Source organism: Pygocentrus nattereri, chromosome 15 (assembly GCF_015220715.1).
Source record: "Pygocentrus nattereri isolate fPygNat1 chromosome 15, fPygNat1.pri, whole genome shotgun sequence".
In the NCBI taxonomy this organism is placed as follows: Eukaryota; Metazoa; Chordata; class Actinopteri; order Characiformes; family Serrasalmidae; genus Pygocentrus; species Pygocentrus nattereri.
Genome location: NC_051225.1, coordinates 31,509,247 through 31,535,106, shown reverse-complemented (window position 1 = coordinate 31,535,106; position 25,860 = coordinate 31,509,247). Strand labels below are relative to the sequence as shown.

Below are 25,860 nucleotides of genomic sequence, written 5' to 3'. Positions count from 1 at the left end.
TGTTTGAAAACATCAAGGTATTAGTAAGAAGACTCGGTTTTATTCAGTTAATGTATAAATTATTTTACTTAAAAATGTCGTCAGATAGATACGCTTAAAGCACAATTTCTATTTTCTATTCCATTCCTCTCACTGTGTGCTCACATGCACTGTTCACCCACTATGCCATGCTCTCGAATTTATACGTTCAAACAAACAAACGTGACCATATTTCTCTAAGATTAGGAGAAGTATCTACTGCAGGGCTTTTGGCTTGCAGCAAAGCAAAGCCTGAAAAATAGCTCCTAGCACTTCAGAGTGGAGTGTGATGTTTCAGTCACCCAGTGTTGAAACGAATGGCAGCTAGTTTCAGCTGACTTCTCTGCACTTGCAGGTTTGTTGTCTCAAAATGCTTCTCTTTTTTAATTCTGGAGCTTCTCCGCTGTGCGTACTACTACATGAAATGCCAATTAACAGGTTTATCCCATAGAGGCCAGCAAAAGAAATTCACTATGATTTCTTTAGTCATTCATCAAAAGCTGTGATTCAGCCTGGATGTTGAGATAGATTTTTATCTCCTGCCATCACAGTCTGTAATGTTAACGATGCCCCTTTCGGGCCGTGCCTCTTATACAACCAGAGGGGCTTGTTTCTTGGTGGCTGATGATGGTCATGCCTACAAGAGGTCTACTCTTGCTCGGCTTGTGAACTGCTTGTCAGTTCATGATTAATCCTGTACTCTGCACAAGGAGACATTATAGTTGAACTCAAATGGGACTACATTTCACCTCAGGGCTGGCAGGGCTGATTTAAACAGCTCTATCTAGAATGACATTTGTCCTCTGCTTCCCAGCACTTTCTTCCTCCAAATTCCTCGGAGTCGAGTGCGTGGCCGGCGCCCTGTCCACCCCCCCACCCCCACCCCCACCCCCACCCCCCCCCCGGCTCAATTCTACCAGGAGGTTAGTGTCTCTCTCCTGGAGAACGGCAGCAGGTGCAGGAATGCCAGTTGTGCAGTCTGTGCTCACTCACGCTACGGTCAAGAGAATCACAGAGGTAGCCTTTCACTGGAACCCATTTACAAGCTTGCCGCCGGACAATGCATCTCTGTCCGCACCAGCTTTTTCCAGGGCCTTGGCGTTTACGCGTCAGCCGAAGGATACAAAAAAAAAAAAAAAAAAAACACCCTAAAGATAAATCTTGTGCTCATCTGATTTGTCTCAGAAAGAGCAGTAAATACAGGAGCTGTCACGTTTCTGCAGTTTGTGTATGATGAATCTCGTCGAAACGAGCAGAAGAGGCTGCGCGGAACACATTACCACTGACAAGCGCCATTCCAGCCAAATGAACAGGTTAACCGTGACAGCATGTGCAACACATGGAACAGTTCCCTATCTAGAAGATCAGCACTAGGCTGAGGAGTAATGACTGCTCCTCTCACGTAATTAACTTCGAGCTGCAACCTCGTTGTTGGCCGGAATTAAATTCCTCAGACTTATGTAAAGTGGCAGCGCACCAGCAAGGCTGATCAATGGAGACGTCTCCACGGGCCAGATTTCAGCCTACCCTCAGGTGTTTGCTGCACACTACTTATTATCTAATCAGGAAAAAAAAACCACTGCATTACTGTGTCCTGAGAGTAAATACTAGTTTGTTTGGGCCTTCAGTTCAGCGCAAAATAGAAGAAGGCGGCCCACCAAAAATTCAGAGACGCTAATTTACCCACGCTCCGGTCCACTAAGATCAGGGCTTGATATTGATGCACAATAAAAATTGCCATTCACCGAGGACCTAATGATGCCTCCGGACAGAACGCTACTCTGTTACACTGTTGAGGTCACTGTTAGTTGCTGCTGGAGAAAAGAACTTTCTGTTTCAGAAACCTGACCTTATTCATAATAAAGATGCACAAAAAACACATCCAGGTCCAGGAGTATCGGCTACTGCGTTTATCAACACCCGCTCAAGTCTGTGAGGAGTGAACCGAACCAAACAAAGGCGTTCATTGTTGAGACAGGTGTCCCTTTGGGGTGAACTGTGTACCAGTTGGTAATATCATCAACATGGCTATTAGGCCTACGCTTGGCTCTTCCGTTAACTGCATTTAGTGTGTCCCATTTTTGTAAAGCTGCTTTGTGACAACATCAGTTGTAAAAAGCGCTATATAAATAAATTTGATTTGATTTGATTTGATTAAACCAACAGCTACTTCTTATGGCCCTTGTTACGCTGATCTGCTCATATGCTAACAATGTAACAGCTTCTAAATAACATACTGTTTCACATCAGTGACACACTGTTCTGTGGGCAGTATGTTTAAGTGTTCCAGTGAAAGCTCGTCATCTGTGGAATAAGCGCAGGGGCAGCAAGGTTAATTCATGTTCCCTTGCGGTGTAAAGAAACCTCCCGCTGCAGCTGCACCATCAGTGCGTTGGCGCCAGCTCACGAAAAGACGTGCAAAGCTTCAAAGAAAATGCTAGCTACCGCTAGCTCTGCAGCGCATTACGTATAATACTAAGCAGCACCCTTTCCAGATGCACCACATGCAGTTCGAATTCTGCTATTTCGACTGCGGAATGCAACGATTCAAAAATACATAAAAGGTGCTGTTTCTGAGGAAGCCAGGCCCATGCTTGATGAGCAGCTCGAGCCCTTTCCCACAGCTTGGATTACTCATTTGCAGGCGCGTTATCTATGGAGAGGATGAGCCTTCAGATAAATCGAGCCTCTGGAGTGCTAAGAAAACAAAGCTCCTGATTACGGCGCAGTGATTGGCCACAACTGGCCTAATAAACATTTGTGAAACCAGAGGAAAAGTCCATGTGACTTACAAAAGCAGTTTAGGAAATGTAAGCATTGCTTCCAGTTGCATTTTACATTAAATATTTCAAAATTAAAAAAAAAAAAAAAACAAAAACAAACAATACCTCGTAAATGTCTTAAGTTGGGAAAGAAATATTCGTCAAACTTCTCTCTGTGCATCTTGAATTGTACATAATGCCCAATAAATACACAGGCCAAGCCACAATCATTTAAAACTCCTAAAGTCTGCATGTACATTTTCTTTCGGTTCTACTTTTACTCACATCTGTCAAGGACAGCATTGCGGGGGGAAATTACACTGCAGACCATCTCCCCTCACCATCCTGAAATAACAGGTCTGTTTCGTTGAAAATGGGGCTTTTAAGTGTGGATGTGATGCGCCGTGGTGTAATCCAGCACAGACACAACCCCTTCTCCCTGGCAGCCGTCTGCAGATTCTCACCGCCACCCTAGCCTCCCTTTCTCTCTCTCTCTCTCTCTCTCTCTCTCTCCCTCCCTCTCCCTCTCCCTGAACTGCCACAGCCTGGCCGCACTCTGTTTACTTTGAGCCTCGGCTCCTTGCTTCTCCTCTGTGATAGAAAAATTGAATTTTTTTCCCCTGAATACTGATGTAGCTTAGAAAAGATAAGACATGTCTTGTTCATATACACAAAGTTGCGAGTGTGTTCATGGAAATTTGGGGGAAGAAAATCTGTCATTGCGCTTCATTTACATTTAAATAAAAATCAGCACGTGTGTCTGAAGATTAATGCATTTCATCTGATTTGAGACTGAAATGCACACACACAAATTTTAATATGATGCCTAAAACTCTATTAATGTTTTAAGGAGTGTAAATGTTATGCCCCGTTATTACTACTAGTAGAATGTATTAGTATAGCATATAAAGTATAGTATAATATTAGTCATGTTTAATTTGTGTAATTATTATTACTTTTAAATTAAAAATACTCCCAGCCCAGCTATGAAAGAACGAGACCGTAGATGGTATGTAAATACTTTCTCTAAACACAACGTTCCTTCCTTCCATAGCCATCCTACGCTGTTCTGCTCCTGAAGCTAATTAAAGTGGCAGCCCGTGCTCTCTCCGCCATTTGGGAAGGTAAGGCATCTCAGTGCCACAGAAGCTTTTGAGAAGTGGAAACAAATGTTTCGCAAATTGGCAGAAAGGGCACTGCCAGATCCTGAGCGTTCCGCTGATTACCAATCGTAAAATAACCCTCGTCATAAAAAACAGGTACTTAGCCCACCAAAGGCCACAGCCTTAAGCGTACTGCATGAAATACAATGTCTGTTGCCTTCAGGGAAAAAGGGAAATGGGAAGCCTTGTTTATTCCCTTTAAAATGGTGAGTAGTTATCAGCACAGCATGGGTTCAAAACACTGTGTAAACACATGACTGCATAAAATCGGGGGAAAGAAATGGTCTGATTCGAGATTATTGCATTGCACTGCGCATGGCTGAGCTGTGAGGAAGGGGCATCGATTCGGTTTAATCGCCTATTCCCTTTTCCTAATCATTTGGGCCCTCTCTTTATTTCAGCACTGAAAGAACAAAGTTACGGTGAAGTACCTTTCGTGTGCAAGCTTCACTTGAAATGGCCCTGCGATCACGACTGGCAAGCTTCAATACAATAAACTTAATGGATCGCATTGTAACTGGGCAGCAAAGTACATCAGCACATTGGCTTGAAGCTATTATTTGTCACCAATGCAAATGCCTGAAAAAAGTCTCCTGGTTTGCCAGTCCATATCGTCGTGCCAACAAAAGTAAGAGAAGAAGAGCTCTATATTCTGTCACATCACTGTGTATGTGGTTCACTTCTGAGCATGCACGATATGGAATTTTCACCAACAGCCGAGTCCCTAGCGTATTTACACATCTGATTTCACAGTTGACAACTGTAATGTTTCATTTACACGTCTTTCCCTCACATCAGAGAACACAAATACATGGTCTTGATACAGAACACATGCTGATTATCTTTAAAACAAAACACAGAGTCATAAATCCCACAATAAAACTCCATTCGTCTTCTAAAAATTCTACTGAGAACGAAAAAAATGGTGAGAAATGCCAACCTATATGAAAAGCGGCACCAGGTCATATAGAAACAGTCTTCTTTGTAACTGTGAAGCTGAACAATCCCAATAATACTGTTGTACATATGTCTGGATCACTGTATCCACACAAAGCTTACCGAGTGCGAAGACCAGGAGACTTCAACTTTAGGGACAGACGGCAAGTCGTTTAGGCCAAATACAAATGATCCTTTCGGTGATATAAAACGGCCGCTTTTTAAAAGACATACTTCCATGAACTCACCGCCCTCAAACTCTATGTTTATTATTCCGTTATTGATCTTAAGTTTATAATCCAGTCATTCTTCCGCAACAACTACGACACTAACACATAACGTATGTGCTCAAATGAGGACGTGAAGCCTGAACCTGCCGACAGGACCTTTTAGTTTAAGGGGTTAAGCCGGAATACGTGTTGGATTTCAATGCGATCCTAACCGAACTGATCCCAGTTGTTTTTCTTTCACCGAACTTACTGATGGCTCTAAAAATCAAGCTTTTATTTTGGTGTTTGTCTTTATTATTTTTTTCTCTGATACTGGTGTGAAAAGAAGGAGGAGAGAACCAAGGAAAAAATTTCCTTTGAACCAAATGGGATGGGATAGTGTTTTCACACAGCAACACAAAGAAGCAGAGAGACGGACGACGTGCCTCCCCCCATTCCGCCCCCTCCCACTCCATAGGCCCCTGCGAAAAGTAATGGGCACAAGGCTGAAGGTTCCCCTATTGAAATGGTTTCTCGGGCCACTTTGAAATGCTAATAGTACAGCTTCAAACAGGGGCCATTCACACGTACATGAATTCAAAATATTTTTTGGGCCAGAGTGGGTCTACAAAAAGCCAAGCACTGTGAAATAGGAGCAGGCCCGGGATCTCAAATTTAAAAAAAAAAAATGCCACAGATACCATGTGGTACCACTTAGAAGGTGCACTTGTGAAAACTTTTTAGGGGTTAAGCATAATTGATGCTAGATGTTTTGCTGTTGTGCAAGCTATTCAGTAGCAGTGACAAATGTAGTTATTTTTCAGTAATAAGCTCTATCATTTTTTTGAGAGCATGAAAAATACCTGATCTGGACGTTCTGTTGAAAATAATTAAAATTCCTACTAAACTTCAACGTGGACTGTATTAGTGTTAGCGTCTCTTAGCATCTGTGCTGCATCACACCGCACAATATCCACGCGGATTTTAGCCTACATATCATCAGAATTTTGCCTTGAAGTCTCTCTCACGCCTTGTATTGAACCACAAAGCCCACCCAACTGCTTCTAAAGCCTTTATAGCCATAATGTGCCGCCAGTCGTTAACTGTGTGAAATATGCTGTTTGACCCTCAGCCTCGCACACCGCGGCCAAGTCCCGCTCAGCGAGATTCACCGCTCAGTCTTTAGCACTTGGTTAACGGCCCGCTGTTTAATAATTAGTTCACAATATTCACATTTACTGCGTATTGTAGATAAGGCTCAACATCTTAAATATCTGAAATGTCTTAAATATCTCAGCTCGGGGTTTTCAGTCAAGCATTTCCAACTTGTTCACTGCTGTTTAATCCACGGGCTGCCCCATTCAAAGCGTATTCATGAGATCCGTTAGAGCTCGGGCCGTTTAAAGATTTTAAGTTCTCGCTGTTTTTTAAAGCCTCGGCGTTTAAACCTTAACGGCTTTTTCACTACGGAGAAAATCCCGACGAGGCCCGAAACAGCACAACGCGAAATGAAAGATGCTTCACTGAGTTTTAACAGAGAAAATAACTGCCACAGGTTGCCACAGGTCTCGCCATTAGCCAAAGCCGAAGGTAACGACAGCAAACGGAACTGTGAGGAAATAAACAGTTCGCCGACGTTTTTACAGATTGGATTTCATATTAAACGCCTCTATGGGTTTTTGTTCATGTGTTCTAATAGTTTCCATTCATACTCATTGTGTGCGACTGTGTGTGTGCGGGCAAGAGAGATGGCAGCCGACCAAAGCCGTCCACATCTGGCTGTGTTTTGATTAACCATTTCTCAATTAGCCATGCTAGCCCTCTCGATCATTTTAATCACTCCAAACAGAGCGGGTTTGTTCGTTTAAAGTAAGTGAGACGCAGTCGGGCTCTTTCCCTTCTGCACTAAGGTTTGACGCAGCCCCTCTGGGTGATTCATTTGCGGTGTGAAAAAGTTAAACATACATAGTCCTGGCTTGTGATTGATACCATGATCTGACAACGCGGCCGCGGTTCTGTTAGCGTTAGCTCAGCTCACCGGGATCCTCTGGCACGGTCGAAAAGTTTCTGCGCTCAAAGCAAAACTTGAAGGACTCCGGTGTGGTCTAAACTTGCCACGGGCAAAGATAGTACAGGTCTGAGGGGCGGGGGGGTTAAATACATACTTAAACTGGCTCTTACCTCTCTGAGAGATTCGGTCGGTTTCAAAAAATTGTGAAAGGGGGTGGACGGTGGAGGCTGAAGGAGCTCCTCCGCGGCTCGAAGCACGACCAGCGGCGTTGAGTTGGAAGCTCTGAGGCTGTGGGTACATGCTCGGCTCGCCCGGGACGGAGAGCGCCTTTGCGGCTGGAGCTGTGCGCGGCTCTCGGACTCTTCACATTTCGGCCAGAGCCAGAACCGTCCCAACAGTCCCACGACAGCTCACTTTCGGACTTTTGAGTTTTTGGTTGTTAAAAATACAGCGTTCAGCCTCGGCTTTCCTCCTCTTCTCCGACTGAAGTAAAAGATGCGGAGAAGTAACGTTAAGGTTGAAGATGAGCGGAGGTGCGAGTCAGTCAACCGGCTCCAGCTCTTTTCTGAGGTAAAAAAAAACACCAAAACAAAGAAGAAAGAAGAAAAGAAAAGGCCCGTCTTCTATGTTTAATTCAATCCTGTCGGAGCTTCTCCGTGGCGGGACGAGCGTCTAACAGAGCCGGCGTGTTTCAAACAGCTTCGGTTTGAAATCCTGCTGTCGGCGCTGAGAGAAACAGCCTTAGCATAGAGGGGAACGGGCTTTCCAAAGGTAAGGTAGCTAAGAGCTAGTGCAGAGAGAGTGGAGAGCGATGCGTGCTCGGGAGCTGCCGACAAAACCTGACGTGGATTTCTGTACTCGCCGGATCCGGACTACTGGGGGTGGGTGGGTGGGTGTGTGGGGGGGGGGGGGTGCAAAGAAAACTAATCATATAAACATATTAGCATGTACAGCAGGAGCAAAGCTCTGCTTTTTAGCCGCAACTGTTGCGAAAGAAGATTACAGAGAGCAGGGTAGGAAGTAGATTATCTATAAATATATGCCACTATTGGCTATTTTCCACTCCATTTGAACGGCTACATGCCCTTCTTTGGGGCATTGGAGACTCAATCCCTCTCACAGTAGGCAGTCCAGTCTATTCAGCCAATGACTGCAGACATTTTCTTGCTGTAACTCTAGCATGCATCAAAAAGAAGAGGCAGAAAAAAGTGCAGATTGCTTTTTTTCTCTCCCTCTTTCTCTCTCTCTCTCTCTCTCTCAACTTGACCTCAATCAGAAACAGAAAGACTGAAAGCCGCGCCACTATGCATGGAGCCGAATGGAGCAAAACAGCAAAAAAAAAAAAAAGGCTAACGCCGCTCGTCTCTTTCACCGACGCAATTTTCCATATTGCCATTTTTCAAGAAGAAAATGCTTAACATTATTCAATTTGTCTGATGCACCATAGAAGCAATGGCACCCCACACAATGCAAGGCCTTACACTGTTTAAAATGGCCACTGTAGGCTAGAGAAAAAGGCTAGCTAGTTCTTCACTGGCACACTATCTTCTCATTTGATTAGACATGGAGAAAATGGCTCTGAAATACTTTTTACGCGGAGGGCCGCTATACACCTGGTTGTAATATAGCGTGTCTTTTAAGTGCCGAGGAGAAATATGAATTTGAGTCCTACTCACCAGGTGAAGGTTAGAGGATGAGTGGGCATGCTCGTGTTTTTCTAAGCATAATTTTACATAATAATCAACATATTCTTTGGAGACAAAAGAGAAAACAGATGTAATAAAGGTCATTCAATGGCAAATATTCATTCCTTCTTCAAGAACGAGTGATGTGTATGTATTAGCGTAGCTTCAAGTAAAACCACATGTGGAATCTTCTCAGAGCACCAACCTCGGGAGGGGTTAACTGCAGCGGCGCTGCTTTTCTAAGGCACTTAATTGGGTCTCTCAGCTAGATTATGACACAAATTGTTCTCCAGGTAATAACATTATCATTACAGCCCACTTCTTACCATTGGGTAGCATCTGTGTACATGTTCCAATAAAAGAGTCGATGAATAATATCACTGTAATCATTTGACTGATTTTGCAGATTAGCCTACCAGACAATGGAACAATTCAGTAAAAGAATCAAGCAGTAATGGATGAATTTATTAATGAACACATTATTTTGCTTAATGTCTGGCCGGTTCCTTAAGACATCTTTAGTATAATCCTTGATCAATGCTAAAATAAATGTTAGATGTTTGTTTCAAGTGCTTTGTTTCAGTGCTGTTTTCCTGTAGGCTTTAGAGCAACTTGATTCAATTCAGGCCTAAATCCTTCAGTGAAAATGGAATATGGCCAGAGTGCTGGAAACAATGGAAGATGATGACTACTTTAAACGTTTTCATAGGCATTTACTGGCAGCTTTGCAGCCATGTTGGAGAGATGCCAAACGTTTTCATCAAAAGTTCATATTGTTCATTCATGTTCTGTTCATTCATTCATACATTCAAACATTCTGGGGGAAAAAATCTGTTGGAATGACAGAAAAAAAAACCGTGGGGCTGCCAGACACACGCAAACACCAAACAGCCTCTACACGCACTCAGTGCTTTATACAGTGCACAGCGAAACAATAGTTGCTTACAAGACTGATCTCCTAGCATTTTCTCTTTCTGGACTTCTGGACTTTCCGTTTCAGAGTCCACACCAGCCTTAGTGCTTGTAGCTCCACTGACCAAAAAGGCCATGACTTTGTAATAAAAGATGTCTTATCTAAGATGATATTGGAATCAGCAAATATTGGCTTAATAACAATTATTTCCATTGGGTAGATGTTTACATTTGACCAATATTTCAAAGCAGTATTTAATGATGGATTTATTGTACTTCAGATAAGCTGCATGTTTGAGCAATGTTAGTCTACTGTGCCAAAATATCTGCTTTCTATTCATTTGAATCCATTTGTAATCCTTTATCTTTATAATGGTCATGTATCAGCATATGTGTGTCAACAGATATGTGCTGAAAAATACCCGATATCGACATCAGTTCACAATTTTCATATAGGCACAGCCCTAATTTTTACATTTCCTCAGCATTTGTGTAATATGTGTAATACATATTTTGTAATATGTGTGATGGAAACGTTTTAGTGCTTCAGTGCAACCACGTTTTGTTTATTTAGAAAAAAATGATATACTTATCATGCACAACTTAACACAATTTATACTTATCACGCACAATTTAAATTGCAAAATTGAACATATTGGGGGAAAAAATTAATAAAATGTAGCATGTGTTAATTTTATTTTATATAATTTTTTTATATGTACAATAATATAATATAGCAAGTAAAATATAATTTGTGCACTAACACATGCATAAAGTGCACTATTTATGTTAACATATTTTTACTTACAAAAAAAATGTATTCAAACTTTAGCACACAGCTGTGTATGTAGTTTAGTAACACTTCAGTGCTATTTGAATTTTTTGAAAAGTATGACTCACTTCCAAACAGACATTGAATCCAGTCTGAAATGCAATTTTTTGAAAAATTTTGAAAATGCCCGTGGCTGTTTATACTGTGCCAAAATTACATTGCTAGACCAATAGAAATGACAGAATCTTGCCAAGAAAGTTTTTTCTTCCTATAATGTTAGTTTGTAGGAGATGAGAGCGGTAATTAGATTTTATTTAACTTCAGATTCAAACAGTGTATATTTCTGCAACTCAAATCTCTTCTTGTGCAACATGAAAAATGTTACATTCCTCATTTCACATGGCAATAAAATATTGCATAGTGATTGTTAAAATGAATTTTGCAGGAGAAGTGAGTTTAGTAGCTAGCAGTGCTTTAAGAGCTAAAACACAGTCAAAGCAATAAATAGTAATCGGCAAAATTTCATATCTAAATTCCATGCATTTTATGGTTAAAATGTGAAATTAAGGGGTTACATATACATATATAAACACACACACACACACACTAAAAGACAAAAACAATCAGCATATTATTATATGTTGATTCAATCGCTATGGTGATTGTTTTGTGTACACATCACATCCACCTTCATCTTTGCTGCTTTCTAGCATTCATATGTCTAAGAGAAAGACAATATGCATTTCAGTCAATATAATTCAGCATGACTCCACTGATGTTTCATCTCCCAGACTGGCCTCCACACTTGGGTGTGGACGCTCAGGGAGGACGTTCCATTAATTGCACTTTAAGACACAAAAAAAGAGCAAAGTGAAGTCCCTTGATATGTCCATTACAATAGAGACATTTAAGGCAATAAATTATGTTTAAATGAGAAAGATTAATTTTATTCTGAGGGGAAATAATGCGCAAGGCTGTGCTAATTTAATCAGATTTAATTTTGGATCTACATAAGCATTGCTCTTTTTTTTTTTAGATAACCATGTTGTAAAAATGGTTTGTTTACAGGAAAACCATTTGTCTATACCTTTGTAATGGACCACTAAATAGCCGCCTAACACACAAATATATCCAAATCATGAAACAGGGGTCTGAATGATCAAAACGGTGCATTTCTTTGAACGTTAAACAATCTTACTGCTCTTCAAACGTTCACACTTCATATTAAATATCACTGTTTGGCTAGCGGAGCCGGAGTCGTACTCGCAGGCCTCGGAGGAACTTCAAATTCAACAGCCTTTATGACCACATATGTTTCTGGATTACACAAATGTCAAATATCTTGACCGTTAACTTAACAGACTATGCAAACAAATGCCATTCCAGAAAACGTCTCCCAGTGCACCTTATTTTCTTCAACAGTTCATACGTGTAGGCATTGCATTGCATGGCTTGCTAGTCTCTCTTGCTGTCTCTCTCTCTCTCTCTCTCTCTCTCTCTCTCTGAAATAAGATATCTGCTAAAACAAATATCTGTGAAACAAATCCAACCAGTGGTAAATGGTTTAGCAACTGTTATTAAGGTCACTGTAATTAAAACTAGATGTTAAGTCTGAACCCAGGGGCTCGATGCTGTGACGGCCACAACCAAGTGGAAACATATGTGTTTTAGTTGTATCCCATCAAGAGAAATGATATATGGTGACCCATAATATCGTGCAGCAGTGGCCAGAAACTCTGCTTTGGTTTGCTTTGTAGTGACATACTCCAGCTAAGGTGGATGTACATATTTAAATCGAAACAGAACCACTGCAGTACTGTGGAAAGATAAGAATGAGTACTGTTCAACCCAATGGCTGTTTCTTATATACCTGATTTTGTTAAGTCTATTTGAATCATAAGACCCAGCATGAAATGGCCTATACTCTTATAAATAAAGGTTCCTGAGTGGTTATTGGCTTTGACATTCAGTTCCAGGAAAAAAAAAAACTTCAATTGGTATAGAATCTTTACATCATATGGAGATTATAATTTAAACGGGGGTCTTCAGACTGACACTTTTAAAGAACCAACCACTGAAAGGGTCTTTGGAATAATCAAAAGTAGTTTTTCTATGGCAAAGGTGCCCAAACCTTTTGACTTGGAGGGCCACTATGCATTTGTGGTAGGCCAAAAAGACATAATAATGTATAAATAAAGAAGGTGCATCATTTTAAAATGTATTTTTTACCATTACAGTGTATTTTGTTACTGAAACAGTAAATGATATATAGTATAAAATAGTTTGTTCTGTCTTTGTAGTTTAAAAATTGTAGTCCAAAAACATGTTTGTATGTTTCTGCTCATTGTCCTTGTTTTCATATTACACTGAAGGGGGTGGATTTTGGGTAATGTTCCGGCGGGCCAAATCAAACATGCTCACGAGCCAACTTTGGACCACAGGCCACACTTTGGGTTCTATAGCATCACTCCAAAAACCCTTTTGGGCACCGTTATCTATAAGCATGCGCATGGTCATGGCATCACAAAGCCACAGCTTGAAGCATGAGAGTTTACTTGCTTCTAAACAAACAAACAAGCCAAGAGCATCATTTTAAATTATTCCCCAACAATTTTATGCAGCCTGAAACACAAACTTACTGGCAAAATATTAGTGAACGTTTCAATGAACCACATGACTGAGCCGGACTTCACATGTGCACGCCTTCTAAAACCACATTGTGTACAAATACTGTCTCAGACCCATTACCTCATTTGAGTGTCCTAATGTTCTTGTCTAAACAACATAATGGAGCTGGTCTAAACAGCTAAGTGTCTTGTGCTTAAACTCCTTGTGCTGTTTATACAAGCTGCTAAAATCGAAAAGCATGACTTCCTTGAAAATTCTTTTGTTTATAAATTCGTCTTATGAAGAACACGGCGATGTGATTATATATATATATATATATATATATATATATATATATATATATATATATATATATATATATATATATATATATAAATGCTGTTATTGCGAGACCCTTATTGCAGTGTTGGGCGGTAATGCGCTTCAATAGCATAACATTTCCCAAATTTTCCAAAATGCACACCATCAGAAGGTTTTTAAGTGCATTAATTAAGTCAATGGACCTTTCATTCTAGAGGACTGCTGCTGTACGGTCAAGGTCTCCCAAATGTGATACAGCTTATTTTGTTTTGTGTATTGTTTTCTTCACTTCTCAAAAGTAGGTCTTATAAACCTGATGTAGCTTATTTTATCGTGTTTCATCATGTTTTGTTTTGTTTTCTTCTCTAAATGAATCATAACCTTACACAGTGTTAGAAACATCAACCTGACAGAAACCAAATTTCCAAAACTGGAACATTAATTTCGTTTTTAGTCGTTTTAGTTATTCTGAACTAGGTTTTGCTTGGCAACAGAGACACTGCTGTTTCATGGAGATGAATGTTATCATGTATCTACTGCTACTGTTTTATAAATACTGCTGAAACTAAAAGCCAGTGTCATATTTTGACTATATTGACATGAACAATGTTTCACCTAGATTTACCTTGAAGAGGAACAACTTTGCAACATTCCTGCATAACTAATCTTTAGGATGTAACCAAAGACGTTCTGAGTGGTTTGAAGTGAAGTGTGCCATTCCAGAGAAACATTCCAAGTGGTGGTGATAGGAACCAGAAATCCAGACAGTTTAAGGCCTCTAAAAGCCGCCTCACAGAATGTCATTGCACAAAATGTAGAGACGCACCAATCATGAATTTTTATGGTTGTTTCCGATTCTGTTTTTATTTTGAACCCGAAGCTCACACTGTGTCAGATAAATGAATGCATAAAGTAAAGTGTAAATGGCCATTTAGCAAAATGAGTCATGTATAGTTACGCTGCAACATTTTTGTTGGCTCATGTTAGTAACATCATAAACCTGCAACACAGATTTGCTAAAATAGAAACCATAAATTGGCCAATCGCTGAATGTTTTGAGCATTGTTTTATCATAGTTCTGAGACAGTTTTGGCCTTAAATGTATCATTTTTACTCAATTCATGGGAAAGAGGTACTTGTAGGGCACTGCAAGGCAAAATAGTACCTAAAGAAAAACAGCCTTTTCAGACTTACCACTGTTTTACCATCATCAGTATTCCATTATAACACTTATGTGGGTTCACTGGCCGTTTTGGATAGTCAATAAAATGGGTATATTTATGCTGTAGACGTCGCGACACCTGGCTCCTATAACCACCACTGCAAAGAAATCCGAGTCTCTACAAAAGAACCATTTCACATCAAACTACTCCGAATGACTTTATTTACGTCTCAGCTATTGAATTAGGCAGCAGTTGTGAAAAATCCTCTTTAATGCACCATCAACAGAGGGTTTCTGCACACCTTTATATCCAGCAGAATAAAAGCACTTTGTAGGCCCAGAAGATGCACCGTCACACTGTTCGGCTTAAGGCCATAACCATAATGGTCAAGTGCATTTCACATTAGCTCACACTAACCATTTGAGTTGATTCAAGTCAGAATGACTATGCAAGAGCACGGATCTGTCAACATACAATCACAACTTGGATATCAATTAGCTTTCTAGATCCGAGGAGGCTAGCAAGCAGTCCAATGGATCTTCTGGCTTTCCTTTAGCGCTCGTATATCTAGATACAGCCGGTCACTTTGATACATGTCTGTGTGTAGATCATAAAACAAATGTGAGTATTCTCCCATAATGATAAATTAGTTCCTAAATGTACAGGATTGATGGTTCGCCAGCCTCTCGACTGCCTTAATCTGCGTGTGTGCGATTTCAAAGAGGTGGCGCTCATTATCTCACACCTGAAATGCTTCAGAAGAATGAGAAAAACTTTGGAATCTGATTAGAAACAAACCCACTTTTCCTCCTTAACCACAACTCATCATGAAAGGTGCTTCACCTCTGTAATGGAGGAGGAGCTAATCAATAGTTTTATATTAATTAAGGTGAATACTATAATAAAAGGGAAGGAGAAAGTGAAAAGTCCCCTCCGAGGTCAATAATCTTATGAAATACATAATTGCCTGAATTTTAATTGAGAGGGGGGAAAAGTTCTTTCACGGACGTGCGTAATTGTAAATGCACTATCCCCAGTCCAGCAGTGCATTCTTATTAATTCGACTAATTTGAAAGGAACTTCTTTGGGCTCGTATGAAAGAGCGCAATTATTAAAGTTTTTTAATACATATAGCTTATTTCCATAAAACATTATTGTTCTAAATATATTCAGCGGGTGTTCAGCAAGGCATAAAGTGGACGAAATTAATGCACAGCTTTCGTTGCTTAAACTAATCTTAACTATGCGTATTTGGCCTCATGGGACGGCAGAGCAAGTGAAGCACAAAGCCTGAATCTTGTTACAATATTTTGTATTTACTTTAATAACAGTCACAGAAAAGAAGGCACACCTTATTAATCACAGCGCAGCGTCACGGCCTTCGAGTGATGAAGACGGACTGTGCGGTGCTCAGTAGGCTTCTTACTCTATAACACTGCATGTATGGCAAATGTATAATGTCATATCTTTTTCAAAGAGATCTTTCTTTTTCACATGCTCTGACTAACCACTCTTGCTTTTCTGCACAGACTAGGACTAAATATATGTTCCGAGGCTTGAATGGCTTGTGATATAAGACTGGAGCATTTATGCAAAGGCTTATGTGAATGAGACGAATAAGCTGTACGTGAACCAATAGCTATAAATTAGGTCGTATATTATTTCACACAGCTTCATTCACAATAGGCACTATACTCTCAGAGCCATTTATGAAATTAGGAGCATTAATATACAGCAGAATCTGCCTTGCTTTGCACACGGACATCCACTGATAGAGTAGATCCGTCTAAGGCCTTGCCCTTCCATTGTTATTCTCACTTTCAAGCATATCTGATTTCAAGGCAGCTTCGGTCATGTCGTCCTGCTGTTTTTTAAGAACAGAAATTACGGTACCTGACACATAAAATGAACCGTCTTCCACACAAGCATCCTTCACCTGGCATCATGCCTCAGCCAACCAGCGTCTCAGCAGCTGTCCTCTGGTGCTTTTCTGGGAACCAAAGCACTGCTTGGTTTAACACCTCCAACAAAGAGCGAGAGAGACATAGACCCAGCGAGTGAGAGAGAGAGGGAGAAAACATTTCCACAGCAAGACAGCTAACTGGCATTTGATTCATTTGAAGATTTGCCCTGAAAATACCACCTACCAGCCAGCATGTTGTAAACACAGCCAGAGGATATAACTCGAGCAAAAGGAGAATGACCTCTGTATGGTTTGGAGCCCGAAATCATACAGACCTTCAATTTTCCCACAAAAGACATCCCTGCTGCTCGGGCTTCACAGTCGCCACATCGACTCCATTAGGGAGATTGGATTATAGGAGCTGCTCACTGTGCGCTGGAGCCTTCGCCTCACCCAGTCTGATTTTAATGTTAATTCTACTATTGTACAACGACAATGGACACAATGCACAAGAGATACCCTTGTCAACAAAATCCCAAATAGCGACGTGCGCTAACGGACTCCTCTTTAGAATGGAAATAATCCTCAACTGGAATCTTGCGCCCATTTCCCTGTCAAACTTTGTTAACCCATACAATGCACAGGAGAAAACTTGAGAGCTTGCGTTACTTTTTTCACTGAAATTTGTGCCCGAGGCCTGGTTCAAGCCACAGATCCTGCCGTACTATGACAGAAATCAATGTCAAAAACCTATGTGTTTCAAAACAGTAGGGCTGGTAAGTGTTTTATTATCATACCGTAGGCTTACACCATGCTAAACCCACATCCATGTCGTTTAGTACGCCATCATTTGCCTGTTCAGTGCCACTTCCCTCAGTAAGCCACTCTAAGACTACAGTGTAAGCTACTTGATTCAGTTCCGCCCCTGGAGAGGGCCTGCTTGTTTAGGAGCCGATGCGTGAAACAGTGGGACTTCTACAACAGGACAAACCAGCAGGAACTGAATGCAGAACCTGAATAAACAAAGCAGGCATCTGGCATTTGAGGCAATTAGCACATGTTTTCCAAAGGTTGCGGATGTCATTTATAAATGTTAGGACGCAGCGTAGAACATCTCAAAAGCCTAACATCACTCTCTCGGTTCTCGGGCGGGCAGATGCACTGGTGCTTCCTTGGCTCAAAACACAGCACAGAATGAAGCTGGTGATGTCAGCAGTCACCGCCCCATCACTCATTGGTCCAAATTCTTCCATATGTAGGGCACCAATCGAGAGGCACATGTAGCAAATAAAGTAACCAATTGCATCACTCCCCCAGCCCAAGAGAAATTTCTCAGCTGAATCCTCATATTAATGCTAGTAGTGCTAAATTCCCCCCACAAATCGGGGGGAGTGCAGACAGGCCTTTTGAAATGTGTCTTGCCTGGAGTATATTATTCCGCTCCTTCACCAAACAGCTTTCAAAATGAAATCACTCACTGAGTTTCACCCATAGATTTGATGGAGGGCACCATTGCCTTATAATCTGTCCAGCAAGTAAAATATTTGATCTTGATGAGATGAAAAATTGCAAATGAAGTGTACAGCTATGGGCTAAATCATGACAGCACTTCGATGCTTTCTTTTTTCCAGTTTCCAATTTCTTCTACTGCTGCATCAATCATGAATATGGACATCTTCTTCAAGGGATATAATGAAATAATTAGCAGTTGCTCAGTGTCCAGCGCACCAGCTATAACGATCTCTTCCTGCACAAAACGTGTGACTTTAATTTGGAATTTAACTACACATCCAGCCACGTTTTCAAATCCAGCAGCAGCACTTTGATCCCCTGCTCTTGCTTTGTCGATCATGGTTATTCAGGTCTTATAATGGAAATCTAGCAGTTCCTTAATATTAGCACAATAGTTCTTCAATTACTAAGAAAACGTATGGCGTTAGCAATTTAGCAAACATTACACGTTTACCTTCATATCCAGTTGCTGAACTTGCTTTCTTTTTCAGTTTCTAGCTTTTTCTATTGTTCTGTCGATCGTGAATACAGACATCTTTAATATTGAACAATTAGCAGTTTCTCCTTACTTACCACAGTAGCCAATTTTTTCTCTTCCTTTCCACATTTCTTAGCTTTAGATAGCAGTTTGGCACGATGGCACTATGGTAACCAAACCTTTGCCTGCATATCCAGCTGCAGTATTCTTACTGTTTCCAATTTTATTTATAATTAAGCTAAATAATTAGCAAATGCTCAATATTTAGCATAATAGCTTATTTTATCTGGCTTTCCAAACTATGGCTTGAATTAGCAGCTTAGCAAACATTAGGCTAACTACACCTTCACCATATTGAGACCCCGTTGCAGTACTTTAATCCTTCTCTTGCTCGGCCAATCATGAATATGAACATCTTTTTCAAGTTTTATTCAGAATATTTAGGAACAGCTCAATATTTACCACAAAAGTTGTTTCTTTCCAAAATTTTTGGCTTTAAGGAGAAATTAAGCAAACATTACACTAACTGCACATTTGCCTACACACCAGTTACAGTTCTTGTTTTTTTTTTTAACAGTTTCTGCTTTTTCTATTGTTGCTCATGAATATGAACCAGTTTTATGATTGAATAATTAACAGCTGCTCCATATTTGCCGCAGCAGCTAATTTTCCCTTCAATTAACAATTTAGCCACTATTAAGCTAACCACACCTTCACCTCCATATCAGTCCTGTGACAGTGTTTTTCCCATTTCCATGTTTTTTATAACACATAAATATAATTAGCCCAAATAATTAGTGACGCTTCAATATTTAGCACAACAGCTACTTTTCTCTTCCTTTCCAAAGCTCTTGGCTTTTAGCATTTTAGCACACATTAGGCTACACATTCACTTCCATTCATTCATTCATATCCAGCTGTAGTACATTTCCAACTGCACTTTCTTTTTCAGTTTCCAGCTTTTTTTTTATTGCTCCGACAGTTGAGTATGAACATCATCTTCAGATTCATTTTTAGCTATTGCTTATTATTTATCACAATAGATCATTATCGCTTCTTTTTCAAAATTCTTAGCTTTAATTAGCAATTTACGTACATATTAACCTGCATGTCCAGTTGCAGTACTTTGATGTTTCTTTTCGTCAGTTTCCCCTTTTAGTACTGCGGCCTACATGAGAAAAACTTCTAATGATCTAATTAGCATTTTAGCACAAAAGCTCATTTCTCTTCCTTTCCAAATTCTTCATTTAGCAATTTAGCAGACATTAGGCTAACCACACACTCACCTCTCCAGTTGTAGTACTTTGATGCATTTTTTCCATTTTTTCAATTCTGCCACTCAGGAATATAAATCGCTTCTTCAGGTGTTAATGAGCCTAAATTATTAACAGTTCCTCAAGATTTAGCACAATAGCTAATTTTCTCTTCCTTTCCAAAAATCGTGGCTTTAATTAGCAATTTAGCAGACGCTGAGCAGCCAAATATTCACCTAACTCTCCAGTTGCAGTAATTACTACTGATGACATAAGCTGAGCTGCTCCTTCTCTGAGAGGATATTCTCTGGTCACTGGCCGCTGGGCAGTCTTGTTGAAAGGCTTGGTTGCACCTTTGAGTGACTGCTTGTCAGCAAAGCACTCTGGTTTCAGACAGAAGCCAAGCTCAGGTGACTGGAAGCCCATACGATCATGAAGCCTCCGCACAGATCCCTGGAGTCCAGCCACTTTTCTCCGCCATCATTCAGCCGCAGAACGGCTCTGTCCTCTCTCAATAGCTGCGCTCTCGTTTCTTCAGGCAGTCGTCGGGACCCGACGTTATTCATCACGCCATGCAATTAGATCAAGAGGCCATGTCCCCAAATGTTTAGGCGCGAACTAATAGTCTATTGTCCTGCTGTCAGGATTCACTCAACAGAAATTGTGATTCTAACAATGGGTTGGTGTAGTAGGCTGTGTTATTTGCACTGTTGATGACACAAATAAAGGACCCATTCATAACGCAATCATTTTAGATCTTTCTCCTGTATTATTCACTCTTTGAAGTAGCTTATGGTATAATATCGCTAAGACAATGACCAAAGCTTCCTCTCAAGTCCTCGCCACCTGATTAGGGATAATACGACGTGTACAAATTTCATACAATAGTCTGAGAGTTCTATGGCAATAATTGGGTACATAAACGGTAAACAGTGTGTAACTTGGAGAGATCGTGCTATAGCAGAAGCGGTGTGGATAGATGTGGAATGAGGGTGCATGACACCATTTTAGCCCACAATTGATCAGTCACACTCACATCCCCCAGAATGTGGAACGCTTTTCCATTCCACTTTCATCCTCTTCAGGCAAAGAAACCCTTCAAAACACAAAGCGCTTGTTTGAGGAACGCGGACGACTTCAAGAAGATTCTGTGATCTACACGTCACATACATGAAGCAACATTCAGTAAGTAATGGTTTAGATATCAAGCCTGTGTGAAATCCAAGCAGGCCTAAGATACAGCGCAGCCTGGTGACACAGAGCAGATAAACCAAGCAGAGCATGAACTCATGGTGTTATTTTAGCAGCAGTGTTTCAAGTGCAGTCGAAAAAGTTGTATGACAGTAGAAATGGTTCAAATTTAAGAATACGGAGTTAAGAATTTAAGCATATGGAGTTACCTCTAACCATAATTTGCATGACTTTGAGCTTCTGCCCTCTCAGTAGGCCACCCTTATCATTTTTCTGAAATGCAAACACAATCTCAGTGCCACAGTTATGTCTATGATGCCCTCCTGAAGCCAGGCTAAACAGTTTATGTCACTGTTTATTTTACTTATTTATTTGTCTGACTATATTTTTATTGATTTATTTGGAACTACAGGCATTTTATCGTCTGAGCTACAATTAGGTAAAGGCTAAATTTGATTGGCTGCGCCAGTGGATGAAATTAAGCCCAAATAAGCTAAAGTAGGCCTCATAACCACGACTGCATTGTCGGCGCACAAGAGTTTCTCCTAATTGTGTTCTTACAAGCCTCCTTTCACTAAACCATTCCCAGGGTTCAGAGGCTAACTCATACACATTCATGTCTGCCCAGCCGGCTCTCCTGAAACATGCTAAAAACTGAATCTTGATTGTTGATGTCGCACCTAAATTCACCTGTTTTTACCCCATCGTTTCATTTACACAGCAAAAGACTCAGCTTTTTTCCCGTTCTTGTTTTCGCCCCTTATCTGCATTCATCTTTGTTCTTTCCTGTGAATGCCTAGCAGGGCTAGCAAGGCTCCCTTAGGCAGCTACAGCAACAGAACTTCAATCTCGACGGATAATTATCATAAAGGCACTCTGACACTTAACTCTGCTTTTAAGACAAGGAAAGCAGCAAAGAAGAGCGCAATAAAGGGAAGGCAAATTTTAAAGAGAGGAAAAAAAGCGAGGCCATACCATTTCCAGAGAGCTGCCTGTGTTTTTAAAAAGAGCAGAGAATCAAAGCACCTGACAGAGCCACACTGTGCTAACTGCTAGCTCGCCTGCTCCCCCACTGCTTCAGAGCCACTTCAGATGCAGCAAGCAAACCACCCCAAAACAGGATTCGTACAACAGGAGCCTCACTCGAACGAGGAAAATGACAGCAACATAATGTCCAAATTCCTGTTAAATCAAGAGGAAAACCTTGGACGTTGTTACCGCTGCTGTTGTTGTTTAGCTATTAGCTTCAGAATATGGCTGCCTGGTTCCAAGACAAGGAGCCCCCTGCAGATGTGTTACAAACACAAAACCATTCCCCTCTGGAAATCTGATATATGGCCATATCTGCATATGTTTTATCAAAGGTTAGACATATATTTTAAAATACACATACATACAGCATATGTTCTGAATATACATATATCAGAAATTTTGCATATATAAAAGCATTTGAGTGTTCACCCACCTATCACACACATGTACGGTCCATATATTGTGTATATATGTAGTAAAAACATTTATTACATTACATTCTACATTCTACATATATTGTTAAATATGTGTGTATACATATGTGTTTGATATATGGTGGTATATGACTCATATGGTATATGTCTCACATTTAAAAAATGGCTCAATTCAAATAAGTTGGCATAATCTGAAAATGCCTGTTGTCCTTTAAATACTGTTTCATAGTGAATAATAAATAATAATAAATAATAAATAAGTTTCATAGTGAATGGACCAAAAGAAACAACCCAAAATGACTTGGAAATATGTCTGGTTCCATTGACTTACATTAAAAATGACATTTTTTCAAGTGAAATGGTCATAAATCTAGTTTTTGAGATGGCTGTGCACTAATAAGATTATCTCATTTATTTCTGTAATTTATTTAACAGTTTTACTTAATAAAGGGTCATTTTATTAAGTAAAAGTATCTCACTATACTGGCAGATAATTATTTGTTTAATAGTATAGCTTCAAGCCCATTTCTTAAAACAAGCAAAATTATCTGCCAATATAGTAAGATCATTTTACTCGATAAAATGACTTAAAACAAGTAGAAAATGTCTAGATATAAGTTAAATAATCTTAAATTAAGCTTACAACAACATCACCAGGAGGAATATTCGATTTTTTCCCTAGATTTTACATGTTTTCTTGACAAGTCACTGTTTTTTGCAGTGTAAAAGGAAAACCGATATATGTTAATACGTCATATGTTTGAAATACATATCATTACTGTTCAATTAAAAACAGGTATCTCCAAAAAAGTAACTTTACAGGAGACAGCAAAAACGTTCTTTGCTTTCAATGTAACTTAATGGGAAAAGTTTTTAGTCTAAGCTATTTTGGAGCATTTCTATTGGTCCAATCATCATGAAATTATCATACAATGTAAAGGACAGCTGCTGAGCTCAAATGATTCAGAAAAGTGAACATGGGAAAAAATGGAGATACATGTTTTCCATTGGACAGTGACAATATATTGCCATATATCCAATTTCCCTATGGGTTGATGTTTTGTTGCTGGATCCACATCTTATTCTTAGCAGAATACACACTGTATTTTGTGTGCTTCTTTCTGCTAGTCTGGTTCTGTAGTCCTCCTTATTTATATCCAGTTCTGTCTGGCACTTCATACAGACTGTCCACATTTCACTGTTTATTAGGCCTCCGTGAAAAACATCTCTGCTCATTTTTTAACATGTCTTTGGATGGGGAAGACTTTGATGCAGCAGCAATCAAACATGGATTGCTCAGTTCTTGCAAAATAAGACTAACTACAGGATATTCCCCATGCACTTATCTTCTAACATTGTATGTGGATTGGCCCAAGAGGCAAGACAATAGAGACAAAACAACAAGAGAGCAAGAGAGCAAAACAAGGAGCGAGCATCGCCTAAGCTACTCTAAAGCAGAGCATGTGAAATATTTAAATGAAAAGTGTTTGAGTTTTTTTTTCTAGCGCATAAGCTGATAGAAAACCCTCTCTGTTGGCACCAGACTGTCTGACACAAACTCAAATTGATTCCTAATTGAGTTTGTATGGATTTTGTATCCGGCTTTTGTTGGTTACATTAAGACCTGACTAGTCTCATTTTACTATGGCCTGTGCGGATGAAAGGCAGCTGTGATATATGACAGTGGCTTGGTCTATGAGTATTGAAACTGTTGAAATAAAAGAGAATTCCTGACTATTTCCCTATTGCGAATGTATTACTCTTATCAAATAACGAGAAACTTACAATGGCCTGAGAAGACGCTCCATTAGGATTGCATGATTCTAAAGCAAACTAGTCAACAAAACTAGGTTTATCAGAATTTCTATTACAAAACAGCAGCAATTTCTCTTGGCCTTGTAGCAGAAAGGTAAAGGATTCTTCCAAGATGCTGCTTCTTGGATGTGTGAGTGCTAGGGAATGACATTTCAGTGCAGGGGAAATGTGCCTGTGGGGGGTGGAAACCAGGGGATTGAGGGAGTAAGGGCAAACACAGATGTGCTCCCATCCTGAGGGACGTGGTGGAGCATAGGGGCAAATGTGGAGGCTGGAAAGGGACCAAACTGTGTCCACGCTGGGCGGCTGCAGGGGGATTAGCAGCGGTGCCCCCATACGCAGCGAAGGGAGCTCTGATGTGCAGGAAAGTCTGCCAGGGGGGTTAGAGTGCACAGACCACATGCACAGTTCGCTCGGCCAAATGCCTGGAAAAGTCCAGTCTGCAATAGAAGCAGCACTGCATGGATAAAAAGTTGATATAACAGGATGAGGCTAATGTTGTGGCTGACTATGAAAATTGAATAGCTCTTGCATGATGGAGGTCACAAAATAAGCTGGGGCGCCAAATCATTCTCCTTCATTGTCCAGCCTGTTATTGCTAGCACACAGTAAAATGGCCTTGTCCTAGTAATGATCCATTCCACCCTGTCAGGATATCTGCTCTACACTAGGCAATGCATCTCTAGCAGGAGACAAAAAGCTTCAGCTTTTTTGATTTTACAAAGTTACTCTTGTCCATCTTGTTTCTGTAGAGAAGACAAGGATAAACTATCAAAGACTAACATCTCAGGTGTAGTAAACTAGCAATGCTAGCTTAACATTTCTTGAGTAGAACACTGAAGTGCCCTTGAGCAAGGCACCTAACCCCCAGTTGCTCCCCGGGTGCCGTGGATAGGGCTGCCCACTGCTCCGGGCAAGTGTGCTCACTGGCCCCTAGTGTGTGTGTGTGTTCACTAGTGTGTATGTATGTGTGTGTTTCACTGCCCGGATGGGTTAAATGCAGAGGTCTAATTTCACAGTGTGCAAACACAGTGACAAATGGTTGTTAATTCTATTCAATGTATTTTAGAATACATAGCCATATTAACCAAATATACTTTAAAATGTATGGGGAAATATTAGACCTAGAAATGTACCATATAAAAATAAATGTATGTAAATGTATTTATCAAATACATTTGAAAATTTATGAAAACAGCCAAAATACTTGTCTAATGCACATTAGTGTTTGGAATATCTTTTGAAATGATTTTGTATTCTACTTCATTTTAAATACTAAAAGTATTTTACAAAAGTAAGTGCTGCAGGTATTGATACACTGTGAAAATGCAGGCCAATGATTTGATATTCTGTTTATTTGAAATACATTTTGTGTGAGTGCTGTTACGGCATATGTGTATTACACACAATTGAAGAAATATAAAAACAAATACAAATAAATACATTTAAAAAATGTATTTAACACATTTTCAGTCATTTTCATACATATATAAAGTACTGTGCGAAAGTCTTAGGCACCCAAGACACATTTTCAAAATCTATGTATCTGCGTAGTTTGTGTTTATTTGCTGAGAAAAGTGTTAATATTTGAATAAACAAAATTTATAGAATATTCATTAATGATGAATATATGTATATATATATATATATAATCATATAAATAAAGAGTGATTTACTGTATGT

At 40.0% G+C, this 25,860-nt stretch overlaps 1 protein-coding gene across 50 annotated transcripts in view; it reads right to left on the bottom strand.

Moving 5' to 3' along the window:
* The window catches only part of adgrl2a (adhesion G protein-coupled receptor L2a), a 101,817-nt gene extending 85,258 nt beyond the window's left edge, over nt 1-16,559 (bottom strand). For 29 of the 50 annotated variants that reach the window (XM_037545230.1, XM_037545234.1, XM_037545235.1 and 26 more), the window contains exon 1: nt 7,270-7,940. The gene's annotated coding sequence lies outside the window, so the exon portion shown is untranslated. Of the gene's footprint in view, nt 1-7,269; nt 7,943-16,452 lie in introns of those variants that run through there. The other 21 variants (XM_037545246.1, XM_037545249.1, XM_037545245.1 and 18 more) reach the window with 3 other exon arrangements.
* Nucleotides 16,560-25,860: the final 9,301 nt, after the last annotated feature.